General features: G+C 35.3%; 1 protein-coding gene across 7 annotated transcripts in view; it reads right to left on the bottom strand.

Annotated features, from left to right (window-relative positions):
* Positions 1 to 10,092: 10,092 nt before the first annotated feature.
* The window catches only part of LOC149241137 (pseudouridine kinase-like), a 76,020-nt gene continuing 71,236 nt past the window's right edge, over positions 10,093 to 14,876 (bottom strand). For 5 of the 7 annotated variants that reach the window (XM_089373891.1, XM_089373890.1, XM_089373892.1 and 2 more), the window contains one exon: positions 10,523 to 10,823. The gene's annotated coding sequence lies outside the window, so the exon portion shown is untranslated. Of the gene's footprint in view, positions 10,463 to 10,522; positions 10,824 to 14,876 lie in introns of those variants that run through there. The other 2 variants (XM_089373886.1, XM_089373887.1) reach the window with 2 other exon arrangements.

Raw genomic sequence — 14,876 nt, 5'->3', positions numbered from 1 at the left:
TTCTCCAGCCTTGAAAGCAACTGACTGACATTCTTTGCCATTGAATAGGTGGTCTTGTGTAAATTGCGCTCCTCTTCATTTGCCATGTTTCTCCTTCGATGTGCACGCCCCACTTCGGGATCGAAAGGCTCTAGTTCCCCTTCGCCTCTTTGGAGTCTATTTCTTATTAGCATACAAACATGCAATTCACATCTAAAAAGACCTACTTTGATACCACTTGATCCAGGGACCTTTTACTTATAGATGTACTAAAAGAATCACATGTAAAATTGCAGCTTAACATAGAAATTTAATGTGCACATGAGAGAAGAAGAAGAAACACGTAAAGCATGAAAAGAAGACAACAAGACTTGATAACGGAGTTCGTCCAACTTGGACTACGTCTTCGGGCCCTGCTTGATCAATGGGGAGGCCTTCATTCATTAAATGGCATGAAAAGAAGAGAATACAATCATCAGTTACATAAAAGGAGTCTTATACCTCCATTCTGGAAAATGGTTGAGAAATGGAGAACTCGGATGGAGAAATGGATAGCACCACTGCGTTCGTGGCATCAAGAGGGGCTAAAAACATATAAGATTTGTCCAATTCAGACAAAATGCACTTTCGCCCTCCTGCACTGCTTCTGCCTCGAACTGCGTGCCAAAAATCCTCTTCCCCCTACACTTTCTGCGTGCATTGGGCTTTATATCATTGCTTTTGGTTACAAGCGCGCTTAAATCAGAGGTCAGATTGATTATAATAGAAGCCATTGAATGGAAGGATCGGCGGGCGCAACCAAACCTTTAAAATAGCTCTTTTTCGTTCCAAGTGATAATACATAGAAACATAAGAAAATCTGACCAAAAGCCTTTTAATCGGACTTCAAATATATGAAATCGGGCTTAAAAAACCATCGGGTCCAACGCTTTATCGCAAATCGCTATCGCGCTGTTCAATGGCCCTGTCGTGGGGATCGCTAATCGCCGATCCGTCGATATGCCGATCCGCCAATCGCCGATATGCCGACATCATCCTGACCGTTGATCTGTCTTCCGATCCGATGGCTGAGATTGCACGTCGCTATTAGTATATCGCATCGCTACGGCCTAGGGGTTCTTCCACATACCTTGGCATACGTCGATGCCGATCGCCGACACCGATATTGCATGTCCCTGCCTTAAGTCCTGATATCGCCCATCGCTTGCCCCTGATTGCGATTAATCAGAGATCGCTGATGGGGGGTTCATCCCATCGACCTTTAATCCGCCCTTTTGACTCCTCTGATTGCGATTTTGTCCTATAAGGCTTAAAACCCATTTTTTAGAGAAAATGCCTCATTTTTCAAAGGAACAAAGGTAGAGTCTTTTGGTGATAATTTCATCATCCGGACTCAGATTGGAGTGCTATTCACACCATTGAAATTAGGGCGACGAGCACTTCGATCTGATGTCAAGATACTTGTTTTTCTACCACTTTGAATTTTGAGCTTTTCCATGCCATTGTGTCCGAAGATCCACCTGGATCGTTATGGGTTAAGTCTTACCAAACATGGGATTATAGAAGTTAACAATATTATGTTAAATGCATGAAGGTTATTAAATGGGTAAGGTATATAGGTTATATTTGTTACTTATTCACAGTAAGAGGTAGAAGTCATAAGTGCTAGGGTTTATGGATTCATGTCTAGAAAGGTTAGATGGATTTAAGGTTATCTTGGGGTTTAACATAGGTTAATGGTAAGGGGTTATATGACCTAGGCGTTATTGAGTACATAAGGGTCATCAAGGATACTAGTTATGGTTATAAGGGTTAGATGTTTGAAGTGATTATAAATAAGATTTAAATATGAATGGTTGTATGAGAAACTTGTTATGGTTATTATGGTTAAGAATCGAGAGTTATAGAATTACATGTGTTAGGAGTAATTTCTTATATGGATTAGGAATGATGTGTTATAGGAGTAATATTGTTATATGATTTTGGACATAGGAGTACATAAGTTCAAGGTTTAAAATAAAGGGTTATTGTGATTAGGTTATAAGGATATAAAGGGAATATAAATAATATGTTTCATAGATTGGAAAATATGTGTGTTTTCAACAATTAAAAATTATTGACTATAAGTTTTTTGTTATTGTTACATGGGTTAGGAATGACATGTGTTAAAGGTTTTTAGAGGTTATATGGTTTAGAAATTATGGGTTACATAAGATATATGTGTACAAATATATTACATGGATTAAGAATAATGAGTTGAGTAACAAGGTGATCATTGATGTAGGTTAAGGCTTAGAGGATACATTTTTGTTGTTCATAATCAGAGATTATTATCAAGTTTTAGCATTTAGAAGTTATGGGGCTCATAACTTCTAAGGTTTTTGTTATATTATGGGTTATAAGTGATACTTATTAACAATTATAGATTAGGGATTTTATAGCTTATACAAAGGGTGAGTGACTATAGGGTTACATGGGTTAGGGTAAATAAGGATTAGAGATGATAGCTGGTAAGAGTCACATTTGTTAAGGGTTATAGATTTAGGAGTTGTATGGGTTAGAGGTTAGAGTTAGAAGAGTTTTTTTATAGTTTATTGGGTTTACATGTTGCAAGTTAAATGTAAGAAGGAATAATTTTTTAGAAGTTATATGTGTTACTGTCAAAAGTGCTTATAGGAGTTATATTGAAGGTTATGTGTTAGGACTCTCATGGGCTACATTAAAGGTTATAAATGTTAAGTTTTAATAAGGGTTATATGGATTGGAGATTACATAGACTCTATTTTAAACAAAAATACAATTATAATTATATCTAAAAGATATTTAATCAAATAAAATGAAATCATTATATATCATCTATCAAACATATTAACAATTTTAGTAAAATATCCATTTACTTTCATTATATATATAATACTCACTTAATCCACATTTCAAAAACTAGGATTTATTATTAATACTCATCACTTATATATAATAATTCAATTTTCTTATAAAGTAGAATTGTAACATTTTATAACTTTGATATATTACATTTTAAAAGTTAACAATATTACCTTATGATTATTTATCTTATATTTAAAAGATTATATACATATATATATATATATATATATATATATATGTAACCTAGAGTAATCTAGAAAACCGCCTTATATTTCTTCTTCCTCCAATTGAGTTTCCCCGGGACTTAACTGTTTACAATTACAAAGCCTAACCTAGGTCAAGAGAGTGTCTAGAGAATTGAACTAGTGACCTCTATATAGTAAATGCATTTTTAATGATAAGGACTTGGCCAATTGAAATAATCCTAGGGGCTATTAACATTATTATTTAATATTTACTATTTATATAAGAGAATATCTTCTTTAACTTTATGTACTTTTATATGATAAAAAAATTGACATTATCATGTGATCTAAATTATTTTAGTTAAAATTATATATTTAAAGTGGGCGATGGGAGGGTATAATTGTTATTATCTCAAACAATATTTAAATTATGAAAACTACATATAGAGTTCCTATCTAAGTTTAATAATTTTCAAATACATACTTTTTATGGTTTTGTATACATTTTTATATAGTTTATAAATTAATTCTACAATTTGAAGTAAATTTAATATATTTTCAAATATATTAATAAATATTACATAATTTATGTTTTTAAATATTATTTAATAAAAAATTCTTATACCCTTCCCTTATCTTTCGATAGTTGGGTGGACGATTGCGTTGATTGATTCTAATAAGCTGGCTCGAGTATCTCTATCGTAGCGATTGATTCCATTCATTATTTTTTATTAATATTTTCAAATATATTAATAAATATTACATAATTTATGTTTTTAAATATTATTTAATAAAAAAATCTTATACCCTTCCCTTTTCTTTCTATAGTAGGGTGTACGGCTGCGTTCACTGATTCTAATAAGTTGGCTCGAGTATCTCTATCGTAGCGATTGATTCCATTGATTATGGTGGAGGGAGAAAATGAACCCAAAAGAGCCTATGTATGGCAGACATAATATCGTGTTCTTGTGTGGGTCAGTGACCTCTGATAGGGGATCAAAGCAAGATCGATGACTAACTCTTAACTTTCGAACAATTTGTATGGAAATCACTTGCAAATTCTATCATCAGTGGGACTCGAAATCACTTGCAAATTCTATCATCAACGGGACTCATTCAACCATTCAATTCATATTCTAATAAGATCAGTGAAAATATCTCTCAAGGTTGGTCAAAATGAAATAAATCTCTCTCAATGGCTGGCATCATGTCAGGTCAGATTTATGCTAACGTAATTATATATATAGTTGATGTTGTTAATTCTGTTGAGGGCTAAGCATTGGGACAACTAGTAGGCTAGTAGAGTAACTTACCCACCAAGAAATTGGGAAACATACAGTCAAGACCTTACCAAACAAGGGGAGGTTAATAGTGCGGTTCACTATTAAGCCTCGTAGGATATGTCTTGCCCACTCTGTGCGAAGCGTGGGTGAGACCGATGTAGGATACTCTGAGGATCCGTAGCTGTCCACCATATGCTGTCTCATCAGGCACAAAAACGAAAACAGACTTCTCACGCGACTTATCAGGATCTCCACCACGAGCAAATCGGACAACCCACGCAGAACTCAAACCACATCCAACACAGAAAGCTCCACCGAAGAATTAGAAGAAGGAAAACGTGGGCACGAAAGGCCACCCAGCGAGGAAGGAGCCATAGCCCTTACAGCCAAGCCCAAATGTCTTAATGTTAATCGCTAGCCCCCTTATCGGGGATGGAACTTAAGTTTCACTATTTCTATTTTTTGTTTACACCGAGGAACCCTTCGCTATGCTCTTTGAGGGGAAAAAATAGAGGGTGTAGCCCTAGGAAGAAATTCTAGTCAAAACCCTATAGAGGGGGAAGGGGGGGGGGGGATCCTGTTCGGACATACTGTGGTTTTTACCCTTAAGAAACATAATATCAAGTTGGTGAGCTGTGTGACGCAAAAGTTCCCAAAGATGCTTAGTAAAAAAGAATTAGGTTTTGAAGCCGGATAATTTGTTAGCTTTAGGGATGCAAGCATTATTTTGACTACCCTCAAAGAGAAAGCTAGTAATTCCATTCCATATTTTTCTATTGATGTAAGAGGATATGTTGTCCTCGAGGACATCAAATTAGTGGTAGCTCTCCCCGATTTCTCGGACTGTAGGATTCCATGATCTCTCTCACCCTCCACCTCTGGTGAAATGGTTGCCTCAGGTGGCACTGACTCTACATACTCCTTCGGTGGCTCACGTCCTAGTTCATCCATCTCTACATCATCCACTCTCCATCTAGGACCATCGTCCTTGTGCACCTTTCCTTCATGCAAAGGGGGGATTTACCATCCAAATTCATTCATTCAATTCTTGCTTTCCTTCTCTAAAAATAAAACAAGGAACACTTCTTAATACTACCCATGATTATTCTAGTAAGTCTTGTCCTCTTGCCTTAAGAAAGGGGAAGGATGGGAACTCCAATAAGCTGATAGGGGCAAGGGGAGTATCTATCCTTCCAACCTTAAGAGAAGGAAACCCCAAACTCCCAAATTCATAAAACGAAAAGAGGGGAGGTGGGGAGGGGCGGAGGCTGATCGAGGTGAGGGGGGGAGCTCCTGGGCTCATACACATCCGTGGGGCCTCACACGCTAAGGCGTGCTCGAACCGCCTGCGAATCCTAACGAATTTTATGGCCATACTATATGGTAAATCATACAGATTCACCTGCCCTAGATCGAGTTAATTGAGAGCCAGAAGTTAGCCCAGTTCAAGGAGCAGATCGATATTTATACCACTATACCCATATTTTCCAGACGCAGATCGAGATCGAGAAGCAGCAGCGGTAGCTCAAGCAGTGGCATGGGTGGCCTGTGGGGATGGTCAATTAAGCAACAGAAGGTGTTATGTAGGGTATGAAGGGCTCTTACGATGTGTTGGAATTTATAAGTCTAACCGTTAGAAATTCTTCATGTACTATCTGATTTATTTCTTCCTACTTGTTCAATTACTTGACAAGTTATTTACCATGTAAATACTGAAAATAAATACAAATACATTATCAACACATACAAATCATCAACTGAAAGAAACAAACACACAAGTGACACCGTTGTTTTTGGACTAATGTCCCCGGAAAAACCTAATGCGGGAAAACTGGTGTAGCTATTCAGAGGGTTTTATTATTATGTAGTTTCAGAATACAACCAAGGTGCCAGAAATGGCTCACCCCACAGAGAATGCCCTCGGTAGTAGTACCTCTCAGTCGGAGACAGATATTCTGGCTAAATCACCGAATGAACGATCCCACAGCAACAATGCAGCTTCTGCTACTCTGTGTCACTCTGATAGGGGTTGTGTCACCCTATTTGGCTCTCCATCTCCCAGTTTGTCCCACGAAATGCTCCCAGCGCTGCCTCTAGGCTCTGCATCAGTCTCTTTGGCCCAGCGTTAAACCAACGTCAACCTCTCTAGTCCCATGTTAGCCTCTCCGGGCTCTGCGTCAGCGTCTGGAGCCTCTGCGTCTCACACGCTGACCCTCTCTGGCTTTGCGCAGCTCCTAGCTGCCTTTGCGTGCTCTCTTGCGACCTCTACGTGGCCTCTAGCTGGCTCTGCGTCAACCTCTCCCGGCTTCTGCGCTAATCGTCCCAGTACTAACTCTGCCTCTCTGCTATGTATTCACTGCCCCTCAGCTGCAACTCTGATCACTCACTCAATTTCCTCAGCAAACCCTGCCCAAGAAAATCTAGTTCTTGATCTCTCTTGGTGTTTTTTTCCCAACTAACCCTCAAGCCTCCTCTTATATTTTTCTCATTGGTCCATCAACGACCGAGATTAAATCTCTAATCAACGGCTATGATTAGATTTGGCTTGATCCATGACTTTTGGACCATTTTAACCCAATTTTATATTAATTCACATTAATATTTTATTTTTCCTTAGTTTAGACTTAGGAACTACATTAAAAATATTAATTATTTTAATATCTCTCACACTAGTTATATTCTGCCCAAACCATTTCTGGGTCTTGGAGATCTCATGTTCTTTAGCCTCTCCACCAATTTTCATGGCTAGAACACATCCAATGCTATCCCAAATCAACATGATGAAGCTTGAAAATTTCAAAGACAGTTTAAACCAATATTATCAAATTTCTATATTTTGATTATTTTATTAATATTTTTTCAAATAGATCATTTTTATATATAATATGTTTTACCATTTTTAATATTATTGAAATAATTAACATTATAAATTTATTTAAATTTTAATATATAATTTTCCAAGTTTGTATTTAATAAAAAGAAAAAGACATGTTAGCCAAAGTGATGATTCTTTAAATATATAATTTATGTTTTTTCATATGATTCGAAATTGATAAGATTAAATTAATGGTTAACTTGTTATATATCATGAAGGGCCAAAAAAAAATAGTAAATATTTTAAATTTCGTGAGGGATGTGGGGGATTTTAATATTGTTAGATTTGGCGTCAGAAAAAATAGAAATAGTACCAAAATTAGATTCTCGCCATCAAGAATACAATACTACCCAAAATTCGCTTTCAGATTTGCAACAAGGTTTAATCAATGATGCCCACCATAAGTAAATGATGAGTGTTGAGAAAAAATATATTAAAAAACATATATTATAATATTTTTCTAAGTTAATTATTTATTTTTGTTTATTTAAAATATATTATAATGTATAAAAATATAGCAAAACTTTATTTTCAAATAATTTAAAACCAATTCTTTTAAGTATTCATATATAAAAAGTTTATAATATAAAATAAAAATTAATAAAATGATAATGTAATGGTAATATATATCTATATCTATATATATAAACAAGGTAAGTTGTTAATTTATGAATGGTTTGTTTTTTAATTGTTATTTATTTATTATAAATAGAATTATGATAATGCACTTTATTCTAGCATTTTGTATATCGGCTATAGGTTATGTTCACTGATATTATCAAATCCATCCATCCATATATATATATATATGAAAAACATTTCTAATTATATATAAAAACAAAAAATAAGGAAAACTAGGTGTAATAAAAATTGATGCTATAATATTAAATTTAAGAATGCACACACAACCAAAACAAAAAAGAGGAGCAAAATATAGACACTTACTTGAAAGAGCTATTGACAAAGTAGTTGCAATGATCTCCTCTATCATTTTCCTCTTTACAAACAATTAAAAAGACAAAATATAAAATATAAAACTAGATTTCTCACTTCATTCTAGCTGAAATAAAACACTTCAATATAACACTATACTTAATACTAGTGAATAATAATCTAAAGAACTTATAAAGTTGGTAGATTATATATTCATTTTTTCAATATTTGAACATTATTTATGACATTCAAAAACACTAATATAATCAATAAAATTTATATCAATAATAGATAACATAAATAAAATAAAATGCAATTAAGATTTATTTGATTGTCTTCCAACAATACAATGATATAACAAAAAAGCTTTTATTATCCAATTACTAACTCAAAACATTTTATCAACAGTCAAAGCTAATAAAACAAAATTAATGATAATGTGACCTAAGTTCAATTTTTTTGTGAAATAATAAATTTATTATGAATAGTAAAAGTGAAGAGTTATAAAACTTTATAATTTTATTTATTATGAATAATCCACATTGTAATAAGTAAAAGTGAAGAGTCATAATGCTTTATAATTTTATGGGATGTTGATTACAATTTATCCCTAAATGCAAAGTAGCCGAAAAACAGTTTATCCCATAGAGTAAAGAAGTCTGATGTATTATTCAAAACTATCGCGATCATTACAATTTGCACAAATAAACTTGTATTCCAAAAATTACAATATTAAAAAAATCCTATACTTTATAGATGATGTTAAAAAAAAATCATTACCTACAATAATAAAAAACATTCTTACATCAATTCACAAAAAAAAATAGGGAAAAAGTGAGATGAACACCATTTTTATATTAAAAAAATCCTATACTTTATAGATGATGTTAAAAAAAAATCATTACCTACAATAATAAAAAACATTCTTACATCAATTCACAAAAAAAAATAGGGAAAAAGTGAGATGAACACCATTTTTATTTTTTATTAAAGCGGAAAAAAACAAACAAAATCCCAACATAAATATTCTAAAATTCAAAAACTATATCACAAAGTAACTAAAAAGAAATAATATATTCAAAATTCCTAGCAATCAAACTACCAAACAATGTCAAAGTAATCGAAGCCTTGTGCGTTTCGTTGTATTTTAACCTGTACTCGAAGTATTATAAATAACGAAAGGCACTAACAAATAGTCGATGAGTTGGTTACTTCGCAAAGGGGATATGAAGAAATCACAAGTTCAAATCCCTTTATCACAAAATTTTGCCTTGCAACGCGATAAAACTAGTGCACGGAACTCTCGCCATGCGACATGCCATCCGACGAGGATTTATGAAGAAATCACGAGTTCAAATCCCGTTATCACAAAATTTTACATTGCAACACGACAGAACTAACGTGCGGAACTCTCGCCATGTGACATACCATCCGACGAGGATTGCTAGATCCCCCAGATTCCCACAACGTGGCACACGTAGAATGGCTCAGATTTGGCGGCTATAAGGCTGCCTCGTTGCACCCTCAGAATGGCTTAGATTTAGCCGATAGATGGCCACCATGTGGCGCCCCCAAGAACCGCCCCGATTTGGCCACAACAACGCGGTTACGTGGTGTTATTATCACCATTCACATCAAGTCAACGGATCCCCGTTTCGAACCGCCCCGATTTGGCCACAACAACGCGGTTACGTGGTGTTATTATCACCATTCACATCAAGTCGACGGATCCCCGTTTGCACGAAACGGGGAAACGGATACGAGTTTCTGAAACGGGAAGCGATACGAAACGCGACCTCCTCAAATTTTGGAAACGGGGAAACGAGAATATATATATATATATTAGGACATTTAAGAAATATGTGCAATTATAAAGCATATATGATACATTCTAATTTATTAGATTATGATAAAACTGTCAATTGTCAATGCATAAACTATAAGTATCTATTGAATCATTGACCGGAGAATCCACAGTTTTATCATTTTTGAACCAACGTTTCAAATCCCAAATGGGATCCATCTTCAGGATGAGAGAATGATGATGACAGAAGAACAGCGGAGAAATAATAAATAGTGAAAAGGATAAAACATTGCTTTATCCGGGGCGGTTCTTGGGGGCGCCACATGGTGTGAAAATTGAACTTCTGATAACTAAATGGAGTGAAAATTGAGGTATGCATCACACTGTTATCGTCCATGTTCATCACAAAATTCCTCTTACTGTGCCGACTTGTGAGACATCAGACACATCCCATTATAGATGATAGTAGAGTTGAGAGTTAGGGCTTGTCGATGAGTTATTTGATGTTCTTTCTAGGCTGCCAAGCACACAAGTTGTATTATTTCCAGTCCAATGAAAACCATCCACAATAATAAGCTATCAACAACCAACTATTGGCCAAATGATCATTGTCTGCATCAGACAAGAAGCAAACCGAAGTCTCAATTGAATTTGAGTTTTGGCATGCTTCCACCATGCTTTCATTGGGACAATAAGAAAACTTGAGCAGTCTGCTACCATATCAGGAGCCTGAATTCATTTAAAATTAATATGTACCAATATATTTATGGAATCATAACCCCAATATGTCTAAAACACATCTAAAACAGAAAATCACACCTCCTAGTGAAATGATGAATCGATTGTTCTCATCAGGGATAGGACAGTCTTCGCATCATCTGCATCCAACAAAACCAATTTTAACTAATATACAATATTTTTTTCCAGAATACAGACTCCAATTTTCTGTGCTCTTTATTTTTATTTCTAGCAATGTTGTTGTGAACTGACTTCCATAAGAGTTTTGAAGACTAATCAAAATAAATCTACCAAAGGTATGGCTGAGCATAAAAAACTGCAAACAACACAACTGAGGACAGAGAGTCCACTCCACCAAATATGCAAAGCTCAAGGAAAGTTTTAGATAAAACTTGAGCAGAACTGCTGCCTGACATTATAATACAACAAATAAGAAATGATAACAAGAAACCAAAATGAGAAATTGATTTGTGTCCCATGCACTTGGCCCATGTCAGTGTGTATAAACACTGTCTGATACATTTTCAAGTTCAACACAATGCCCTGTTTTGATTCAAGATTCCAAGGAATCATCACTATCAATGGGCATGTCAGGAGAACTTCCACAAGGAATAGGATTTCCCAGACCTTGCGCCTCTTGGAGAACCGGAAAACATGTTTATCAAATAGAAATATGGTAATCATCCCTGGCTTCTTGATTTTTTTAGGACTAGGAATTTTCGAAGTAGAATGTAATACCTTCATGGTTTTAACAGGTGAGGAATAGCATAGAAAATAAACAATTTTAGAAGACTGTAACAGAAGCAAACAGATTTCAACAGAGATATCGCTGGATACCTGGACAGGTGGCTCATAAAATTCAAGCTGCTTTCAAAGAATTGAAAAGAACAAGATTACCAAAAAACAGATCAAAATAAGTAGAGCTCTGGTTTTCAACTCAAATATGGCTTGGAGCTTTTTTTATGAAGCTAATCAGGATTTGAAATGTGGTGCTGGTATGGTTTTGTTTCACTCTCTGAATCATTACCATTGTGTAAAGATGGATGCAAGGGGTGGAACAAATTCAAGGGCTGAGCTCTTGGCATTCTGGGCTCTTCTACAGTCTGCCAGTGAAAAAGGAATGTGGCAGCTGAAGGTGGTAGGGGATTCGAAGGCCATCGTGGACTGACTGGTTGCAATGGAAAGCAAAGCAGAAATTCTTTGTTTAGAACAATGGCAGTGCAGGATCCAGACTTTACAGGAATCCTATGATTTGCTTTCAGTAGAACATATTTACAAGGTGTACAACCAACAAGCAGATACTCTCTCGAAGGAAGCACTCGCTTTTGAAGAAGGACACCTGGTTAGAATGGAATTTCAAGGCAGGGTAGTGCTTCTGGAAGTACAAAGCTCTTTCTTTTTAAGTTTTCTGAGAACAGGTCTGTTTTTTTGTTTGTCTGATGGTAAGTCTTTATGTGACTGTATGTAAGAAAAGCTTGACTAGTCAAGTTGATATGTACCAGTTTTAAGGTTGGTCTGATAATAAATAGATTTCAAGCACAATCTTGTAAATAGGAAAAATTATAATTTAAACCCTAGGATAAAACCTGAAGTCAATTGCACCACTTCTGTTGGATGACAAAATCAGTCGAGTGATTTACAATTCTAACTTACAGGGAAGTAGCCAAGACATATAAGCATGACTCCACAAATAAGTCAGGACTCAGAACTAAATCTATTTGGGCTGCTTAAACTCCTATAGGATTTTATAAATTTACCGTACTTATGTGCAAGGATTACAGACTCTAATTTGCAGTAGCAGCAGTGTTGCGAAAATCGCATTTTTTTCTGCATAGCAGTTTAATCGGCGATTTTTTCATTTTGAAAAATCGCCGAAAAATCATAAAAATCGCCAAATTTTTTTCCAAAATGAAAAATCGCAATAAATATCGTAAAAATAGGGATAAAATCGTAAAAATCGCCAAAAAATCATTAAAAACGTGAAAAGATCGTGGATGCTTTAGATACTTGAAAAATTGAAAAAAAAATGATTTTTTTTTTATATTTTTTTAATGTTGCCAATGTTTTGCCGATTTTTGGACGATTTTTTCCCCTTGCTGATTTAATCCTGATTGCGATGTTTGCAGCAGACAAACTTCTCAGAATTAACTTTTCAATTGAAAGTTTCTAAAGTAAGAGGCCATAAATGTTTCACCCTTGATGTAATTTGGCCCACCATCTCCACTGACAGGTTAGTCCTGTCTGATTTTCTTTGGAGCACAGCATGTAGAGGCACTGTGGGTGGTTTCCCGGGACTGGTCAATGATATATATGTAGTCATGTGTTCTACGTTCTCCCGAAAGAATTGTTTTAATTGTCTACAGCACATGTAGGGGAATTACTTTAGCATGAAATCCTGCCTATCTTGATTCAGGGACTTCAGTGAGTTATCTCAGTTTATGCTGTCACTGAATATTACAAATTTTTATGTTGTGACCTATTCTTTGGGACAGTCTAAGTTACACAACACATGGAAATGTCTGGAGCTTTCTGAAATGGAATCACCTGTAAACATTACCCCAACCCCACCCCACCTAAAAAAAAAATGGAAGCATCGGAGGAAAAAAAAAAAGATTGATACACGTAAATGACATTTTAGAAGGAAAACAATGTCTACATTACCTCCCATAGATGGTTACATCAACATGATGCAAAATCCAGAACTAGCCTTTATAGATGAGGCTATACATCCAAAATCAACTTTTATAAGTGACTTATGTGCTGAAATTGAAATAAAACGTGAGCTAAAGTCAAATTCAATTACATATCCTAATAATCGTCATCGTCATCGTCATCAACAAAAATAGAACAAGGCGCTTGTTCAGCAGAACTAGAGCATGGATTATTAGAGATAATTTAGTTTGTGTTTGTGCTGTACTATTGGTGAGGCCATTGTCCAAGTGTTTGTCTTCATGAGAATTCACCTAACTTTGATAAGATTTAGGATGACATTGTGTAGAAAGATATCAAGTTAGCATCTTGTTTAGCAAATCAAAAGGAAGTAGAAGACCTATCCCTCTTTAGAAGGATAAGAAACAAAGGACACAAGAAGGGTAAGAAGAAACAATCAAGCCAAGGTAAGAAGAATTTGAGTAATGTGAGATGTTTTAGGTGTCACCAGATGTGACATTATGCCAACCAATTTTCAAAGAAGACATAGAAGACCAAGCTACAAAAACAGGTCACAGGGAGAGCAAGTGTTGTAGTAGGAGTGGATGAGTTAGAATCTCAGCTTAAAACCACATTCACCACAGTTTCTTGTTTATCTTGTAACATTGTATAAGTGTTTGATGCTATGTGGATAGTGGGCCACTGAGAAACATGACTTCAAGAGCAAGAGGGAGGAATGTGTATGGAGTTGGGTGATGATGCTACTTATTTTGTGAAAGGATTGGGTTCCATTTCCTTTTGGATGCTATTATGTGATATTCTAGAATTGAATGATGTTTTGTTTGTTCTTGGTTTGAAGAAAAATCTTCCGTTAGTTTCATGCATGACAAACTTTTAGTCTGGAGTTGCATTCAAAGGACAACAGTACACTATCAATGATTATACTCTAGCACACATGAGGAATTTGGCTAAAGAGGTGCAAAACAGTGGCCTTTTCAGCATACTTAATGATTCCATGGTACTTGTACATACCAGTGGGAAACTAGGTGAGCCTTCTAGTTTTGAGGAGGCATATGCAAAGCATGCACAACAAGATTTCATGGATATGGATTCAAAACCTATTATAGAATTAGCGACTGATTCCAAGATTGCAGCTGATGAATATCAAAGAGTACCATGAAAGGGTTGTTGAATCCTCTCAGAAGGAGAGTAGACATTGATGAGATTCTTGCTCCAGTTACCAGAGGATTCTCATGAAAAGGAGTTAAGTCTGTCCAGGGGTTTTATTAAATTGCTAGAGTTTTTGAGGTGCATGAGCAAGACACCCATGTTTACAATTTGTTGAAGGTCATGTGAGTGTTGTTGTTTGTATTACAAGCTTGGTATTTACTAGTTAAGGGTGGATAAGAATCAAGATATGTGCAGATTTTTATCACTGTGAATTTATCAAATCTGATCCAGTTATCTTGGTTTTGTATAGTTTATGATCATCTTTGCAGGGTATCCTAAATGGCTCATGATGTGGCGTCTAAAGACTCTGGCTC

This window comes from Pinus tabuliformis, chromosome 8 (assembly GCF_031772625.1).
Source record: "Pinus tabuliformis cultivar Carrire ecotype Pingquan chromosome 8, CPIR1, whole genome shotgun sequence".
In the NCBI taxonomy this organism is placed as follows: Eukaryota; Viridiplantae; Streptophyta; class Pinopsida; order Pinales; family Pinaceae; genus Pinus; species Pinus tabuliformis.
This window is presented reverse-complemented; position numbering and strand designations above follow the sequence as displayed.